The sequence below is a fragment of the Microcebus murinus genome, chromosome 20 (genome assembly GCF_040939455.1).
Source record: "Microcebus murinus isolate Inina chromosome 20, M.murinus_Inina_mat1.0, whole genome shotgun sequence".
NCBI classification, from domain to species: Eukaryota; Metazoa; Chordata; class Mammalia; order Primates; family Cheirogaleidae; genus Microcebus; species Microcebus murinus.
The window spans coordinates 5,974,986-5,991,547 of NC_134123.1; the positions used below are offsets into that span (position 1 = coordinate 5,974,986).

The 16,562-nt window shown below is 53.9% G+C and overlaps 1 long non-coding RNA gene across 1 annotated transcript; it reads left to right on the forward strand.

Moving 5' to 3' along the window:
* The first annotated feature begins 466 nt into the window (after positions 1–466).
* Positions 467–15,780, forward strand: LOC142862602 (uncharacterized). The gene is made up of 2 exons (XR_012913670.1): positions 467–577; positions 14,277–15,780. It is a non-coding gene; the product is annotated as an uncharacterized LOC142862602 (long non-coding RNA).
* The last annotated feature ends 782 nt before the right edge of the window (positions 15,781–16,562 follow it).

The window sequence follows — 16,562 nt, forward strand, 5'->3', positions numbered from 1 at the left end:
CGCCGCCCGACACTGGGTTAACCCTCTTTGCGACCGCCCGGGACTCCGCGGCCCGGCCGCCGCGGCCGGCCTCCTCTCCACCGCGCGCCCGGCGCCCCGGCCGGCGCCCCCCGCTCCCGCCCTCGCTCCCTCCCCCCATCCCGGGCTGGGCCGACCCAAATTAGCATGCCCTCCCCGGAATTAAGCCGCCCCGGGTGGGGGCGGGGTGGGGGCGGGGGCGGGGTGGGGGTGGGGCGGCGGGCGCTGGGGACCGGGCTGCGGGCGCGCTGCTAACTTCCCAACTCGGGCGCGAGGCGCGCCGGCCCGCGGGGGGAGGGAGTCCCGTGGCGGGATTTGGGGGGCGGGCGTCCCTCTTCGTGAGTGTTTCTTCGTTTCTTTAAGAGCTACCAGCAAGCAGCCCACCCCCACCCCCATAAAAAAAATAAGCGAGTGGGGAAGAGCCAGCCCCACGCCGGTCCGCCTCCCGCCCACGGCTCGGCCCCTCCCGCCCGCCGCCAGGCTCGGCGCTCCTTCGCCCCGAGTTCTCCAGCCCTGGATCCCGGGCTCGCGGGGGCGCGGAGAAGAGGATCCAGGAAAGGTTTGGGAACGTGATGGGTTTGGGATCGGAGGGGGGAGGGGCAGCTCTTCCGCCACCCATCCCCCCAAGGGGCCCTGATCCTCCAGCCTCTTGCTTGCTCCGGCTCCCTTTCTCTACCTCGGACATTCCCAGGACAATTAGGGCTGAAGTTTTCGGGAGAAGCAGCCCCGAGCCCGTGGGATAAGGGGGCGGCTCGGCTCCGCCCAGGACCCCTCCCGGACCTCCCCCCCGGCTGCCCCGGTTGGCTGCAGGGCGCGTCACTCCGCGGGGAGGCGGCGGTGGCGCCGCCGAGCCCAGGGCGGGCGGAGAGCGGGGACCCGCCTGGGCTCCGAGTTCAGCTCCGGCCGGGGGAGGGGCCGCTGCTGACCCGGTACGCAGCAGCCCGCCCCGGCCTGGGGAGGCCCGGCCGGGCCGAGCCTGGTCCTGGACAAGTCCGATCCCGGGACCCGTGGACTCCATGGCCTAGGGGGAGGGGGCAGCGCGCCCGCCTAAGGGGTCTAGGTGGCGGCGCCGAGCCGGGAGTGTGTGCGGGTGGGGGTGTCCCTGTCCGCCGCTGCCCGGCGGCGCGGAAGCTCGCCTCCAGTTTGCGGGCACTTGCCGCGCGCGGCGCCCAAACTTTTCGCTCTACCTCCGTCTCCCGGAGCGGGGACGCAGCCTCCCTGCCAGCGCCCGGAGCCGGGAGCGCGGTCCCTCTGCCCGGGCCGGCGCCCGCGAACCTGAGACGCGGCCCGCCGCCCAGCCTGCCTGTCCGCTCGCGCCTCGGGGTCTCCGCGTTCCAAGGTTCCCGAAGTCCTGTGCCCAAAGGACTAAACTAAACTAAACTTTGGCTGCGTGGTGGGGGAGGAGGGGGTGCGGATACACAATCCCTGCCCTATCTCGAAATCGGGAGACGAGAGGGCTCCTGAGGACGTCCCAATTTAGGAGCGCCCACGAGGCTGGATGGTGCCACGGTCGGTTCGCGCGAAGTGGGCACCGGTCTTCCGAGCGGAGCGCCGGGTGCTCCGGGCCTTAGCCGCGCTCCCCTAAGTGACCCTTTCCTCTTTCTCTGAGCTTCTTCAGTCTTTTCTTATTTTCTTTCTTAAATGTCTAAAGATTTTGTGTGGGGGCGAATGTTTCTCTTGTCTATCTGCGGACTTTTTCCCTTGATATAACTTCTGCCTTCATCTTTCTCCCTGTCCGTCCTTTTTTCACCTTTTTTCCAATCTCTGTTATTTTCCTCTCTTCGTCCCATTAGTCTCTCTCTCTCTCTCTCTCCCTCTCTTCGTCCCATGAGTCTCTCTGTCTCTCTCTCCCTCTCTCTGTCTCTCTCTCCCTCTCTCTGTCTCTCTGTCTCTCTCTCCCTCTCTCTGTCTCTCTCTCCCTCTCTCTCTCTCTCTCACACACCCACACACCCTCTCCGCCTCGCTCTTCCTCTCCCCAGGTCCTGTTGGGTACAGTAGATTTTGATAAAAAGACAAACGAAGCTATCAGTGGGGCTGATGTTGAAGAATGGAGATAATAATGTTTCCATAGGTGGTGCTTCAAATGCCATTATTTCTCACTGAATATTTAAAGAGATCCCTCGGCAAAGATGGATCTGCGCGCTCCTGGGGTGCGAGCGACTCGCTTCCCCTAGACCCCCGGGAACGTGTAGAGGAACACGTGTAAACCCCGCACCTACCCCCCATCCCGCAAACAAGAGTCCAGGCAGACACACCAGCCCGCACTCTGCCCGGTACGCGAACGCGTCCGTGGGCACCCGCACACTCGTCCCCGGTTACGCCCGCGCTTGCGGCCGCCCGCGCCCGTCGCCAGCAGTCTCGGCTTCTTGGAAGTCCGGGCCTCCGGCACCGCGTGCGGCCAGGAACCGAGCCGAGCTGGCTGGCCCGCACCGCCGCCTCCCCGCGCGCTGCGTGCGCACCGGGAAGCTCCGGGAACAGCTTCACACGTGTTCGTCGCTCGCTCTATGTGTGATTAAGATTAAGGGGAAAAAAAAGCTTTCCCTCCCCCCAAAACACCATAACAAACAACCAAACGAAATGAACATGCAAAAGCAGCTTCGCTATGTTTAATTAAAAATGGGCAAGGAGAGACGGATTAATTGGGGGATCCAAACTTTAATAACTTTTTTCGTTCTTTTGCGTCCTCGACGGCGTGGAGGCGGGCGTTTCGCTCTGCGCTCGGCGTCCTCAGCTAATTTCTTGTTTGTTTTCTTTCCCTCGGTGGCCGGGGGAGAAGAGTGGGGCGGTGGAGGAGGGGGATGGGCGGAGGGGGATGGTAGCAATGGCGGGGAGAGGAGAATTGCTCTTTATTGTTGATGGCAATACATCAATTATGGGCCATTGTCTCGGGCCCAAGTTACTGGTTCGCTGACGCGGCGCCGCAGTGTCAGGGCGCTGGTGAGGCTCTGCTTGCCACGATGCAAAGAAATAATTAAATCAATAAAAACGGAGACAGAGTGGGGGATAATTTTTATTTTTGAGCAGGCAGAAAGAAGGCAGCGAAAGCGAGCGAGGTGCCACAACTGGAGTCCCTCCCCGTGCCCTGCTGACCCCGGAGACCTGCGCGCTCTACGTGGGGTCGCGCATTCCCAGCCTGGGCTGGGAGCAGTTGCCGGGGGATGGGGGACAAGGTTCGGACCTGCAGGTTCCTCGAGAGCACCAGGGCCGATCCGCGATCGAGAGTGGGTCGCCCGAAGTGAGGCAGCAGCTGCGTCAGGGTCGCGACCTCGCGGAACCAGAGGAACCGCACCCGGGGGAGGCGCTTGGCGAGTTTTGCAAACTCCCATCTGGGGGGTTGATGCTTGTTTCGACCAATACGTCCCCTCGGTTTTCCCGAGACCTAGCCCAGAGTGTCCGTGGTGGGATGGCCGGGCACAAGGGCTGTGCCCCAAGGCCGCGGGCCACAATTCCGTTCCCAGCGAAGGGGTTTCCGGGCTTCTTCGCTCCATCGCTGCTGCTCGGAAGGGTGGGGGCAGTTGAGGCTCCCCACTCTGAGGCCTGGTTCTTCCACCCGCAAAAGTATCTTATTCTGGCCCAGTTTAGCCCCGGGTCCGGGATGGGGCCTGGGATGCGGCCTTCCCTGGGCCCCAGACCCTCTCCCGCCGGCGCTGGGTGGGCACCCTACCCCAGAAATGTTGGACGTCCCCACGCGCGCTGCCTGTCCCCCGCTCCCTCATCCCCGGCTCAGGCCCCGCTGGCCCCTGGCCCAGGCTAGGAGGGCAGTAGAGGAGGTTTCGTTTTCTTACTCAAGCAAAAAGCGGCGAAAAGGCAGCAGCGGCGCCCCGAGGGCGGGGGAGGAGGCACATCGATGGTATCAACATTATTGATGGGAAACGTTCGGGGCAGGAGCCCGGAGATCAGGTTCCCAGTCCCTCCCCTACCCGGAGGTGGGTGGGACAGAGCGGGCGGTGAGCTCTGTGAGTGTGTGTGTGTGTGTTTGGGGACGGGGGCGCCTGAGTGCACCCGCATTAACCACCCGGGGTTTATTTGTATTTTCCTAGTCTGAATGTTGCGGGGCGGGGGGGGGCGAAGGGGGAGGAAGGGATGAGGTGGCTTGTGCCCTAGCCCTTAGGACACTGTCTTGGGATTGGGGCTGAGTGGCGGGAGGAGGGGGTTAGGAAAAATGACATAAAGCAAAGACCAAGTTTGGAAAGCTCACCATAGGTTTGGTTATTTTTCCAAACCCCGGGACTTCGCTTCCCGGGGAGTTTCAGAAACTCCGCTCCTAACCGAACTGCTGCCGCTCAAATCCCAGCCTCTCCTCGGAAGCCGGAGCGGCTTCGAACCCGAGACCTAGGGGAGCCGGCTCGGGTGGGCACCCCGGTCCCTAGCCCAGTTGACTGCGTGCGCCCTCGGCGCATTCACTCGCAAATTGCTAGCCCCGGAGGCGAGCCGGGGCTCTGCGGGGCGGGCGGGGCGGGAGCGACTGCGGCCGCCCCCGCCGAGGCTATCTCCAGACGGGCGCCGGGGCCGCGTGGGGACCGGGCGCCCCGGCGCCGGCTCGGGCGGGAAATTCAGCCCTGCCAAGCGGAGGGCGGGCGTGGTAACCACCCGCACGCGCCCCAGCCTAGAATCCCGTACCGCCTGCCAGCCGCAAACTTCGTTTTTCTTCTCTTGGAGGGCCTTTCCTCCACCGGCGTTTAGAAACTGACTTCGCTGGCGACTGCGAGCTCCTGTGATTTCTACCTTCGGTCCACACCGAGCGTCTTGCACTTAAATTCCCTGCGCCCCGCATGCAACAGTGCCTCGCTAAGGGGTCTCTGGGTATGAAATTCCTCCCAAAGGAAATGTCCCGAGGTAGAGAAAGTGGAAAAGGCTAATCGAATTTATAAAAAGAAAACCTCTGCTTCCTTTTTGTTAAATCCCTTTGCGGTTTTCTAAGCGTGGAAAAAAAATCATCACCATGCAATAGCGTGTAACTAATTCTTGGAACCTACTAGTAGGATGTTCAGAAAGCCCGGCAGGGCGCACAGATTCCCGTGCCAGCTCAAGAAGTAGGGCTTCAGGATCCAGTGAAAAGTGATTAGTTCTTGTATGTTTCCTGTAGAAAGTAGGGGTGAGATCTGCGGAGTCCTGTGCCGGGAGTGCGTGCATTTGGAAGGGACTGGGGGTCCGCCAGGAAACTCATTTTCATTCATAGAGGAGATCCTCTCAAATGACCTCTCCACGGCACTCCTAGATGAACTAATTTAGCAAATCTCTTGCAACAAAGTTTTCTTTTTAAATTATAGATTGCCACTTTTTTAAAAGCAAAACTTCCATTTTTAAAGAACAGATTAAAAATTCTCAGAGATTAACATCTTGTTTTCGTAAAAAAGTTGTGTGCAGTGAAACCTAGCCTGGTGCGCGGCTTCTCCCCATCAGTTTTCATGGACGAAGGCACCTTTTGGTTTCTGTTTGATAGAAACGCAACGGCAAGGTGTGGCTGCAGAGCCGTGCTGGGGCGCAGACATTTGCCTATGGGCAAGGCCTGCCTGTCACATTACTGGTGATTTAAATTCCACAAGTCTCAGCTGAGCTATGACATTCATAGAGAATATTTCTCTGGGTTTCTGGCTACTGACTTTTGAGCAAAGATACACACACACACACACATATATATATATGTTGCTTGTGGGAGAAAGGTGTTTCTTTTGGGGGCTGCAGTTTGAGTCACAGTTGTAGCTGTCCCCTGCCCCCACAATGAACTGGATCAACCCTGTGCAACCTTTCGGTTCAAACCTGCATCCCTCCCTTTGTAGCTCCACATGTGTGGTGAGAAAGGAAGGGAGAAAAAAAGAGGGGGACATCCCACTCACCTCTTCTCCCTCTCTTCCCAGTTTAAGTTTTCTTAATTATTGCACTATAGTTTCTTTCTCTTGATTCTTATCTTTATCTCTCTAGCCATAGTAACAACACTGTTCTCTCCAACTTATTCAGTTTAACATGGAGTTTTAAATTTAAGAGACTAACATTTCCCAACTCCAAACCTGTGTCTCCCTGCTTTCTTATGGCTTCTCAAAACAGAAGCAGTTATCTCTTAAGCCATAATCCAAAACCCACACACTAATGTTAGGACTTAGCTCCAACCTTTCTTCTTCTTCACATTTATAAATTCTCATTCTGCCCTGGCCTCTACTCTTCCATCCTGGGTTACCCCACTTCCCCCAGACTCTTACAACATATTTCATAGTAAAATCCAGTCCCTGAGAAGACTCTCCCAGAATGTTGCTTAGGTTGTAATGCCTGTAACTTTGGCTAAGAACTTTGCTCGAGGCTTTCTGTGGCCTTTGCTCAGGCTGTAATGGATGCTAGGGGACTGCATAGTCGAAGATGCCAGCAAATTTCTCCTTCTCCAACCAAAACAAAATGATTTCAGGAGCGTTGGGGTAAAGCCCACATTTTCCAGGTTTGTTTTGTTTTTCTTTCCTGGGCCCCACGGCATTTCCAGTTTGGGAGAGTAGTGCTGAGCGACCCAATGCCTATCGTCTCAGCCCCCTGGACAACCTCTCTTCTACCGCTCACACGATCACACGTATTAGCAGGGGACCAGCTTGATTCCACACGTGCCACTTGGGTGCTGAGAGTGCTGACTCAGAGTCAGGTTATTTGGGTGCAGACTGTGCCTCTGTCACTTAACACTCTCCAGGGAGCACAGACCTCGGTTCTTGTGCCTGTGGCGGGGAGCCTTGTTCAAATTCACATCGCTGCCCTCTGTTTCCTGCTTCCCAAAATGTAGCCAATGGAGGAGAAGCATAGTGCTTAAGAGCATCTAACCAGGAGTCAGTTTCACCTCCTACTAGCAGTCTGACCTCCATATGCCTCCAACAGTTTCTTCCTCTGTTAAGTGGAAATAATAATAGTCTTTATTTCATAGAGTTCTGGAGGGTTAAAAGAGTTAATATGTATGAAGAATTCAGAATAGTGGCTGGCATATAATTAGCACAATGTAAGCGTTAACTATTACTGTTATTACTTCACAGTGTTCTTGTGAGGGTCAAATGATATCATATGGTTAAAATATCATTCTCTATTCATCCACCCTCTATTCATTTATCCATTCTTGCTACACTGTTGTGTGCTAGGCGTAGGGGCTATAACCGGGAGACAGACACTGTCATTCCTGTGCTTGCTTACAGGTGATGAGTCAAACAGATTATTTCCTGGGAGTGTGTTATTGCCTGGCTCAGTGTTGGGGGTGAAGGGAACAGTATAGTGGGAAGGATAAAAGCACTTATTGACCTCCTCAGGGAATTTCTAACATTGGAACAGGCAGCCCCAGCTATTTGAGACTAGAGCAAGTCGTGCATGAGCCTAAGTCCAGTTGTGCCTGTGAGTCATTTGGGCCAGGGACAGATCATCTTCCTGATTCCAGAAGGTTCATGGCGAACATGTATGTGGCCTGTTGCTCAGGTGCCAGCCTGTATTCATTGGGTTGTGTTATTAATATTTGGCTCAGATATTTAATTGTGGTATACACCTTTGAGTTGTGCAGAAAACAAAACAATAAAACAGGTGCCATTTTTCTTTGGGCCGTTGAAAGGTCTAAACCATTTACAGTGTCATAGGCTTCACTTTCTGTCTTTTTTGTTTCCCAATATGTCAGATTGTAAAACTCAGTCGTGGTCGTTACGATAGAGCTTTCTGTAGCCCTGTCTGATAGCTGGGAGGGAAAATCCTCCTCTCAGCCTGTTCTGCCCTCCGAGCTGTGTCGGCTGGGTCTGGCTTTACACCCTCTCATGGGCGCTGCAGTGACCGGCTCGTCATCATAAGTGTTACAACTGTGCTGTGACCAAATGTCATTTAACATTCGTAGGCAGGATGCAAAGCACCCTTGTGAAACTTCCTCGTGCTTTGAGATTAAAGCACATTTTATGTTTAGAATCTAGAAAAGGAATGAAAATCTGAGCAAAAATACCTGTTATCAGTGGAGATGTGTAAACCGAGAGAGACAATAGCATGTGTGCGCCGTTTTCCATGTAATAACTGCGTCCCTGGGAGGCATCTGACAGCAAATGTAGTTTAAGACATTCGCAGATGTCAACAAGTGGAGGGGGAGGTTTCTTTGATTCCTGGTGTTGGGGGAGCAGACTCGACTTAATCTGTCACTTGATGTCCTTCTCCTCAAAAATAGTGCCTGGGAGCCCTGGGGGCTTTATTTAGAGGCTCTTAGGAGCTTGGCAGTATGTAAATTATGCGTGAGTGTCCTTCAGAGATCCCGGTGGCCACAATCAGAGAGGGATTTAAACATGATTTAGCATTTCGGATGATTTGTAGGGGCGTTGGAGCCAGCCAGCGCGGTGGGGATAACTGAGGATGGCTTCTCAGCATTGCATGTTGCGTTAAATAGGTTTCCACGTCACGCTGCCCTGTCCGGTCTGGGCCTCGGAGTTGACCTATTTGTGGCTCCCAGTGTCTGTGGGTGACCCTCCAAATGCCTTTATTCTATCAGGGAGTTCTGGGATTTTTAAAAACCAAAGGTTATGTAACTTTAAAGAAATACAGTTCAATCTATAGTGTTCTTTCACCTCATTCATTCATTCTTTCATTCTCTCATTCTTTCATACCTTCAAGTAACCAATATTTATTGAGCACCTGTGACATTCCAGTAAGTATTTTAGGCATGGAGGATGTAATGGACCTTGGAAGTCCTCTGCGGAAGGGACCTGAGTGTTGAGATATGAATGATGAGAAGGTGTTAACTCTGCCAAGATTTCGGGAATACAGTAAAAACATATTTCTACAAAAAAATGAAATAGGACACAGAATCACACAAGATGTAACCTCAGTATCGTATTACAGGTTCAGCAAACATGGAATTATCTGGCAAATTGCCAAAGTAACTTTTCAATGCTTACTTTTTAATTTGTGTAGTTGTGGTGTTTCGGATTGATTAACAATTCCTGGATCACATGGTCCATGGACCACCATTTGAGTAGCCTTGGAATAGTCCAGAACCTCACAACAGTGTGGCCACCAGGCAGACAGTGTTACATGAGACAGTGCTGTTGTGTCGCTCAGAGTGGCTTGGTGGGGCCTGGGGCAGCCAGAGTCCTCTGGGGCCAGTTGCCTCTGGTCACAGGAGCTTCCTTCTTTCGTCACAGTGAGCCGCACGGATGCTGACAACTGTCCATGTGGAAAAGGTCAGGAGGCCCCATGGACCAGCAATTTTTGCCCTTTACTATTCGTAACAGGAAGGGGGGAACTTGGTAAAATGCGTATTTCTGAACTGCAGCCCCAAAGATTCTAATCTAGGAATCTGCATGCTCATCAGTTCCCTAGTCACACCATAGTTGACCCCAGTGCCTGTGTTCCGAGGACCTCATGTTCAGAAGCACCTGTGTGGACACAGTGGAGGGAGACTGATGGTGCATGTGCACGCACTTCTCTCTACAGAGAAATAACTTGCTAAAAACTTGCGGAACCCGCAGATTCTTTAGGACAGCCAGAAAATCAGGCTCAGCCTGTGCAGGTTCAGACCCCGGAGTAGCTGCTGGGGAGATGTCAGCATAGCCCCTGGAAACAATCTCACCGCTGACTCCATGAGCACGGGGCGCTGCAGTCTCTGGCTGCTGGCGGTGTCCCTAGCCCTGTGACTTCCTCAGCAGTGGGGATCCTTTGCAGATCCTGGTTCCCCAGCTGAAGTCTTGGTCAGAGGCACGTGGTGGCTGCTCCGTAGCTGCAAGGGAAGCTTGGAAAATGGATGTCTGGCATTTGCAGCTTCTGTCGTAGAGGTGACCTAAGGCTCATGTAGTGGGGCGTTCTCTAAGCCAGATGAACCCGAAGAGTGTGAGGTGGCCATGCAGACTTTCACACTCCTTTGGAGAGTTTCATAGCTGTCTTCTTAGTCCCTGGAGCATCCCAGAAAGCCCACCTCTGAGCATGTGCCCAAGAGCAGCAAGCTTGGTTGCAGGCAGCCAGGGCAGCACCTGCTATTGAGCCCCTGCAAGCGAGTGAGGCTGTGCCTCCTTCACACTCCCAGCTCCGCTCAGCCTCACGTGGTGGAGGGCTCCCAGGGAGACCCATCAAGTGTCACCTGCCCCCAGCAGCCTCCTGGGACATTTAGAGAAAAAAGGGAGGGAGGCAGAGGCTGCCTTTTGATGCACACTTGCCAGGACTCGGGCTGAGCACAGTACACACGGCGTTAGCTTAATAAATTCCCCTAGGAACTCTGTGAAGTGTTTCTATGTTTTCCATTTTACAGATGAAAAAACTGAGGCTCTCAAGTGATTTCCCTGGAATCATGGAGTTTTAGAGCTACTCGATGCCTAAAACCAGGACCTTTTTATGAGAAAACAAAACTAAATGATAACAAAACAGTTTTCCAGTTTTAGAAAGCCCAGGTGAGGAGGGATTTTGGGGCAGAACTTTGAGTTCACAGCAGGGACACATTCTGGACCTTCATTTAGATTTAAGACATTAGGAAGATGCAGTTTGAGGGTGCAGACTCGTTAAAAATCTCAGAAGCTGTGGTTGCTTTGTATTTTTTTATGGGTGGTCTTTAAATGCCTTTGATTTGGAACTGATGAAACTGATGGAGAGCTTAGAGCGAATCTCACTCCAGCCCGGTGAATTAAACTGTCTTTGAACCTCTGATTCTGGGTGAGTTCGTGACTGATGCCAGCTGTCAGTCTGGGTGACCTCCAGCCCCCATCCTGCCTTTGGTATGATTAAGCAGTTGGGATAAACAGGAACCTCTGCTTCTTATTGTTGCTCCAACGAGTATTGTTGAAAAGTAGTATGGGTACAGTAGAAAGAGCCACGACTTGGGGAAAAGATGACTGAGTTAAAACTCTTATTCTGTGTATTAGCAGCAGGAGTTGGCCCAAGTCTTTTAATCTGGTAGAGCTTCATTTTCCTCGTATGTTACCTGAGTGACTACATCGGTAGTCACCTGCCTAGGAGGTGGTGAGGGGCCACCAGACTGTCAGCCCCACGAGGGCGGGACACATAGCAGGCATTCAATAAATGCTTATGGAAGAGTGAATCGAGGGAGAGAAGGGATGTCGCAGTCCATCTGTGCATGCTCAGGAACGGTGACAGATGTTAGCAACCTGTGCTGTTGTTATGGAGCAGCATCTTAGACTTCAATGCATGCACAAATAACCCGGGCATCTCGTTGGGATGAAGACTCTGAGCTGGAAGGTCCAGGGTGCAGCCTGAGATCCTGAGTGTCTGGCGAGCTCCGAGGTGCTGCCGCTGCTGCTTGTGGACCACTCTTTGTGTACCAAGGGTGCACGTGGCCAGTGGTGGGGCAGTGGTCCCCTCACCTGGTGATTCTCCAATAAGAGCATGACTCACTTCTGCAGCTCGTCCTGTGTGGAGCAGTGTCACCAGGCCGACGGCATCGCTGTGAAGGAAGGAAACGCATGCTCTGTTTCTTCCCCATGTGGCGGCGAGGGCAGCCAGCCCATATTTGGTGGACACGGTGGCTCTGCCTGCCCGCTACTCTGAGTCACCAGCCTGTGGCAGCAGCATTAATAACCACTGGTGCTTGTTAGAGTCGGTGTGTGCTGAGTGCTGGTCACATGCTTGGCACGCGACAGGCTCTCGAGGAAAGGTAGCTGCTATGATGATGATGGTGGTGGTGATGGCTTTGTGAAGTCCTTTCACATCTCGGTTAGTTCTCTCAGCAACCCGGTGACATGGGCAGTAATTGTGCAGGCCCTGGAGTGTTTACCCGTAGATCATTTTTGCTTGGAGCAATGTTTTCCAACTAGGGGCGACTTTCACCCCCAGGGACATTTGGCAATATCTGGAGACACTTTGGGCTGTCACAGCTGGGGGATGCTACTGGCACCTACTGGGTAGAGACCAGGGAGGTTGTCAAACATCCTGCACATCACGGATAAACCCCCACAACAAAGAATTGTGGCACCCCAAATGTCAATAGTGCTGAAGTTGAGAAACTCTGGCTTGGATGGTAATTCCTGTTGAGAATACTTTCCCCAGTTCACCTTGGAATATTCTATGGGTTCTCTAATCTGACTTTGGAGTAAAAAAAATGTTATTATGTTATTTTCCTTTTTTTGAAGGCCTAGAGCCTCTTAGTGGTGTGAATTCAAACTGAAGTCCAGCGAGGGCTGCTCCATCAGCCCCTCACTCTGTCCCTCTGCCTTTCGTGGTAGGGATGTTGCGGGGGTGGGGGTGGGGTGGGGGCGATTTCACACCCCAACTCATTACATGTATGGAGGGTGGGGGAGAGGGCCCCAGCGGTGTCTGCTTGTGTCATCTGTTGCAGAACTAGACCCTCGTTCTTTGGCCGCCGTCCCCCCTGCCCTGACAGAGTGCAGTGCGGACTGCCGCCCAGGACAAGGGGGCAGGTACTTACAGCCTCCTTGGCTGCAACAGCCAGAACAGGTTTTTTTTTTTCCCAAAACACAGGAGAGGGGACAAAAAATATTTAGCACTTTAAGTTTGGCAAAATAATGCCTTTTCCTGTCCAAAAAATAAGCAAGCACTGCTGAAGTGTGGCCTTCCTCAAGGAACTTAATTTGGAGTGGGTCTTGGTGACACCTTCCCTGGAGGGATCCGGGACGCGGACCCCGACACGCCGGAGGGGAATGGGGAATGGGGAGTGGACCGATTCCGTGGGGTGGCCTGGCCAGCACGGTGAGCCTGGGAAAAGCTTGTGCACAACACAAGGAAACGTTGAGGAGGACGTGGGAGGGCGGTGGCTGGCGGGCGCACGCAGCCTCCTGGCGATGGCTCCTCCGCGGCAGGCTGGGGCGGGAGGTGTTCATCACGGAGCGCGGCCTCCCTCCCGTCCCTGGCAGCCTGGCATTGCCAGTGCCGGGCGCCATCAGTGCCGGCCTGAGAAGTGGCCGCGGGCGCTGCCGGCACCTCTGTCAGGGCTTCCTGTCCACCTGAGCTGCTGCTTCCTGGAGAGAGGCGAGTGGTGGAAAGGTGGGGCGCTGGTGGCCGGGGCGGGGCGGCGCTGTGGGGTGCAGGCCCGCCCGGGGTGAGCGTGACGTGCTGGTGCTCGCAGCAGGCCCCTCCAGAACCGCAGACCGCCGCTCTGTGCCCCTGCAGACACCAGCCCGCCCGCTTGTCCAGCCACCTTTCAAAAAAGACGCCTCTTCTGATTTTTCCTCCCCATCCAAGTGGGGCGGCAACGATTCATTTTCCCGCCATCCACACATTGAGCCTCCGTTAAATAGGCTTGAAAGCAATTAATCTGCAGCAGAACACCCGAGAATCCCATTCATAAATAATCCTTTTTCTTGGCACCCCAGCCCCGGTGTGTGAGGGAAGATTTACAGGCTCAGAGCCTGTAGGCCAAACCCGCAGGAAAGAGTGTGCACCCCGCCCTCTGACTTTGCACGTGAGGTTAAACGTCCATGATCAATGCATTGCCGCAAGCACCGAGGGGACGTTTTTATGGCATGTGCGTAAGAGTTTATACTGTGGAAGAGATAGGCTCTGCCATCAGCCCCAACCGGGGCATAAAACCCATCTTCCAAATAAAAACACGAAGGCACTTCAGCAAAAGTTCTGCTCTGTGGCTGTTAGGTGGCAGAGGGAGTGCTGTCGAGAGGAGGCGGCCCGGAGTCCGAGCCAGGGCGTGTGGGTGTGTGTCTGGCGGACAGGGCTTCCCTGGAGGGACACGGCTGAGTTGTCGCTGCGTGGCCGAGGGCCTGGCCAGAGCTGGGTTGCATCGTGGCTCCGTCCCCTACTAGCTGCACGACCCTGGGCAGGTCACCCAAGTTCTGTAGGCATTAGTTTGTTTATGAGAGTAGTGGCGCCTGGCCTCATAAGGCCCCGGAAGGATTCCTTGCACTAACGTGTGTTAAATGCTAAGCCTGTCCCTGGGCATGCTGACGGCTCGTACATGTTAGGGAGGAGTCAGCGATGCTGGGATGAGGCTGAGGCTGATGGCAATGACCACTTGGTGTCTGGCATGCACCAAATGACAAAGTCCAGGCACACGCCTCGCTCACCTGACTCCTTCCCCCGTTAGGTGAGAAGCAGGTTCGGCCACTTGGAAGCATGCTTGGTGCTAAAGAGGCCCGAAGGGCAGTTACAGAACATGTCCCTGGGACCAGGCCTGTCCTCCAGAGCTGGCCCCAGACCTCCGCCCGTGTCCCTCCACCACCTGACTTCCGTGAGCCGCCTATTGTCTGTGTGTCCAGACCCTGGAAAGTGCTTTTAACATCAGGACTAGCAACCATGGTTAAGAAGGAGAATTTGTTGCCAGAATTGTCACTTAACATTTTTATTTGTTTGGTTTTGGCTTTTAGATGGCCCGTGCCTCCCACGTTCTTGTGTTCATCAAACGTTGCCAATTCCTGGCGAATGTGGCAAGCACGAGACCCCGGGCAGCCAAAGTCTACGCGCAGAGGAGAAAGTTGCCAATTCAGCAACCAGGATTCTGTGTACCATTTTCGGTCAATCAGAACCTTGTGTGTGGCTCAGATCCCCCCTTCACGGGGCCGTCTGGGTCTGCACTAACCTCGAGAGCGAACACGTGGACTCTGCGGCCCGCATTCAGCGGGATGCTTTGCAAGCGTGAGCTCAGTGGAGCTTCACAGCGCCTTACAAAGAAGGCCCTTTTCATCCGCCAGCGCTCTTGGCTGCAAGCAACAGAAGCTGACTCGCATTGCTAGAAGGAGCAAGTTTATTGGAAAGATGTTGGGGCTTCCAGAGTTGTCCGAGGCTGGAACACACGGCTGTGCAAATCGGTAGGGACTCCGTGAAGCCCAGAGGGCCTGTGGGCTGGCCTGGGTGCCACCCTTGCTGCTGCAATCAACACAGCTTCCAGTCATGTCCCTCCCTAGAGCCCCTCGGCAGGATTTGCTGAGCTTGCTCCAAGACCTGCCATTTGGCTGGGCCAGGGCAGGAAAAAGAGGTCTTACCTTCTCTTTCTTTCCCCAAGACTGCTCATCAGGGGACGGCAAAAAGGAGCTTTGAAGGTGGAGGACTAGATTCTAGATACTGCAAATTGACAAATAACCACCACGGGTCCCTGTAATACAGATTAACAAACTGATGCTCAAAAAGCTTGGGTAAGTTGCCCAATTTCATACAGGCAGCAAGAGAGATCTTTCTGGCAGATCTCTGGCAGAGCTGAGATCTTTCTGGCTCAGAGTTCGCATACTCCAGGGTCTGAGCTCCTGATTGCCGAGCTCTTCCTTTGCCCAGGGAGCGCGCTGGTGGGTGAGCTGTGCTCCCAGGATGCTCCGCTCAGCGGCTCTGACAGCAGGGAAACCTAGTAGCTCCCATCCTCAGTGTCGGCTAATCCCGGGCCTTGGCCACCACATCAGGGACCTGTGCCAACCTCGTCCGAAGGCCGTCCCCTCCTGGTTGTAAGGTGGCAGTCACAGGCGTCAGGGCTTTTTGCTTATGTCACACGGGGGACAATGAGAGTAGATTTTCAAACTGTTTCTGTCTCTCTAAAGTGGGGGTAAGGACTTTCTCAGAAGCCTCCCTCAAACATCTCTTTGAGTCTCCTTGGCTGGAATGGGTCATGCGATGACACTGAGCCACTGGCAGGAGGTGACTAAGCTCAGATCTACCCCTGGAGCTGGAGTCAAGCCCCAAAGGGCATGGCCTGTACCAGATGGCAGAGGGGCGGTTTGGATATCGTAGAGTTGACCATGGCCCACTAGAGAAATAATAATGTATAAGTTTAACTCCTCTTTTACTTAGAATAAGGACCCAGGCTAGTCGACATATTCACCACATTGATACCTGTGATCAAGTTTAGCTCTTTCTCTGGCTAATAAATGCTTTTACTACATAGCAGTAGCGTAAACATAGTGAAGATAAATTATTCATTCATCGTTCTTCCCAGCCTGGACTTCAGCATCTCACTGATCCATGGTCAGATGCACATCTATTACACACCCTGCCCTGGGGCTTAGCAACCACCTGCCATTACCAATTAGAGGCTTATTTCATTTTTCAACATTGTTTTTATACATAGCTTGTGACTTGGTTTCCTTCCAATATACTCATGGTATCATCCTTGGGTGACTCTCGGTTTGGGGTGGGCGTGAGGGCTGGGCAGAGAAGAAACTCCACCAAAGGCAGGGAATTTTGCGTGAACGTCCCAGAGTAGTACTGCACCGTTAGGATGCCATGGGTTGCAAGCAACAGAAACTCAAGTTGAACAGTTTGTGGAAGAGAAGGACTAGAAAGATACTGGAGTATCTCAGAAAAGATGCAGCAGGACCTCAGGAACCAGTGACGTGAGGGGCTCACGTGGTATCGCAATGCTCTACCTCTCGTTCTGCTTCTCCCTGAGCATCTGCTCCATCCTGTCCACTGGCGCTTCACTTCCGACACCCTCATGGCAGGAGACGGAGCTGCCTTAACACTCATGCCTGATTCAGATATATTGGTTGCTCTTTTTTAGTGCTAATTTTAAGGATCCCTGAAAGGTCTCTGATTGGCTCTTGTGGCTCAGGTGCCAGTCCCTGGACCAGCCACCTGCAGGAGTCACACCGGACTTAAAAGATGACTCCCTCAGTGACCACGGAGAAGGTGGGAGATGGGAGCACTGAGCAATTTCTAGAAAAGGAGTT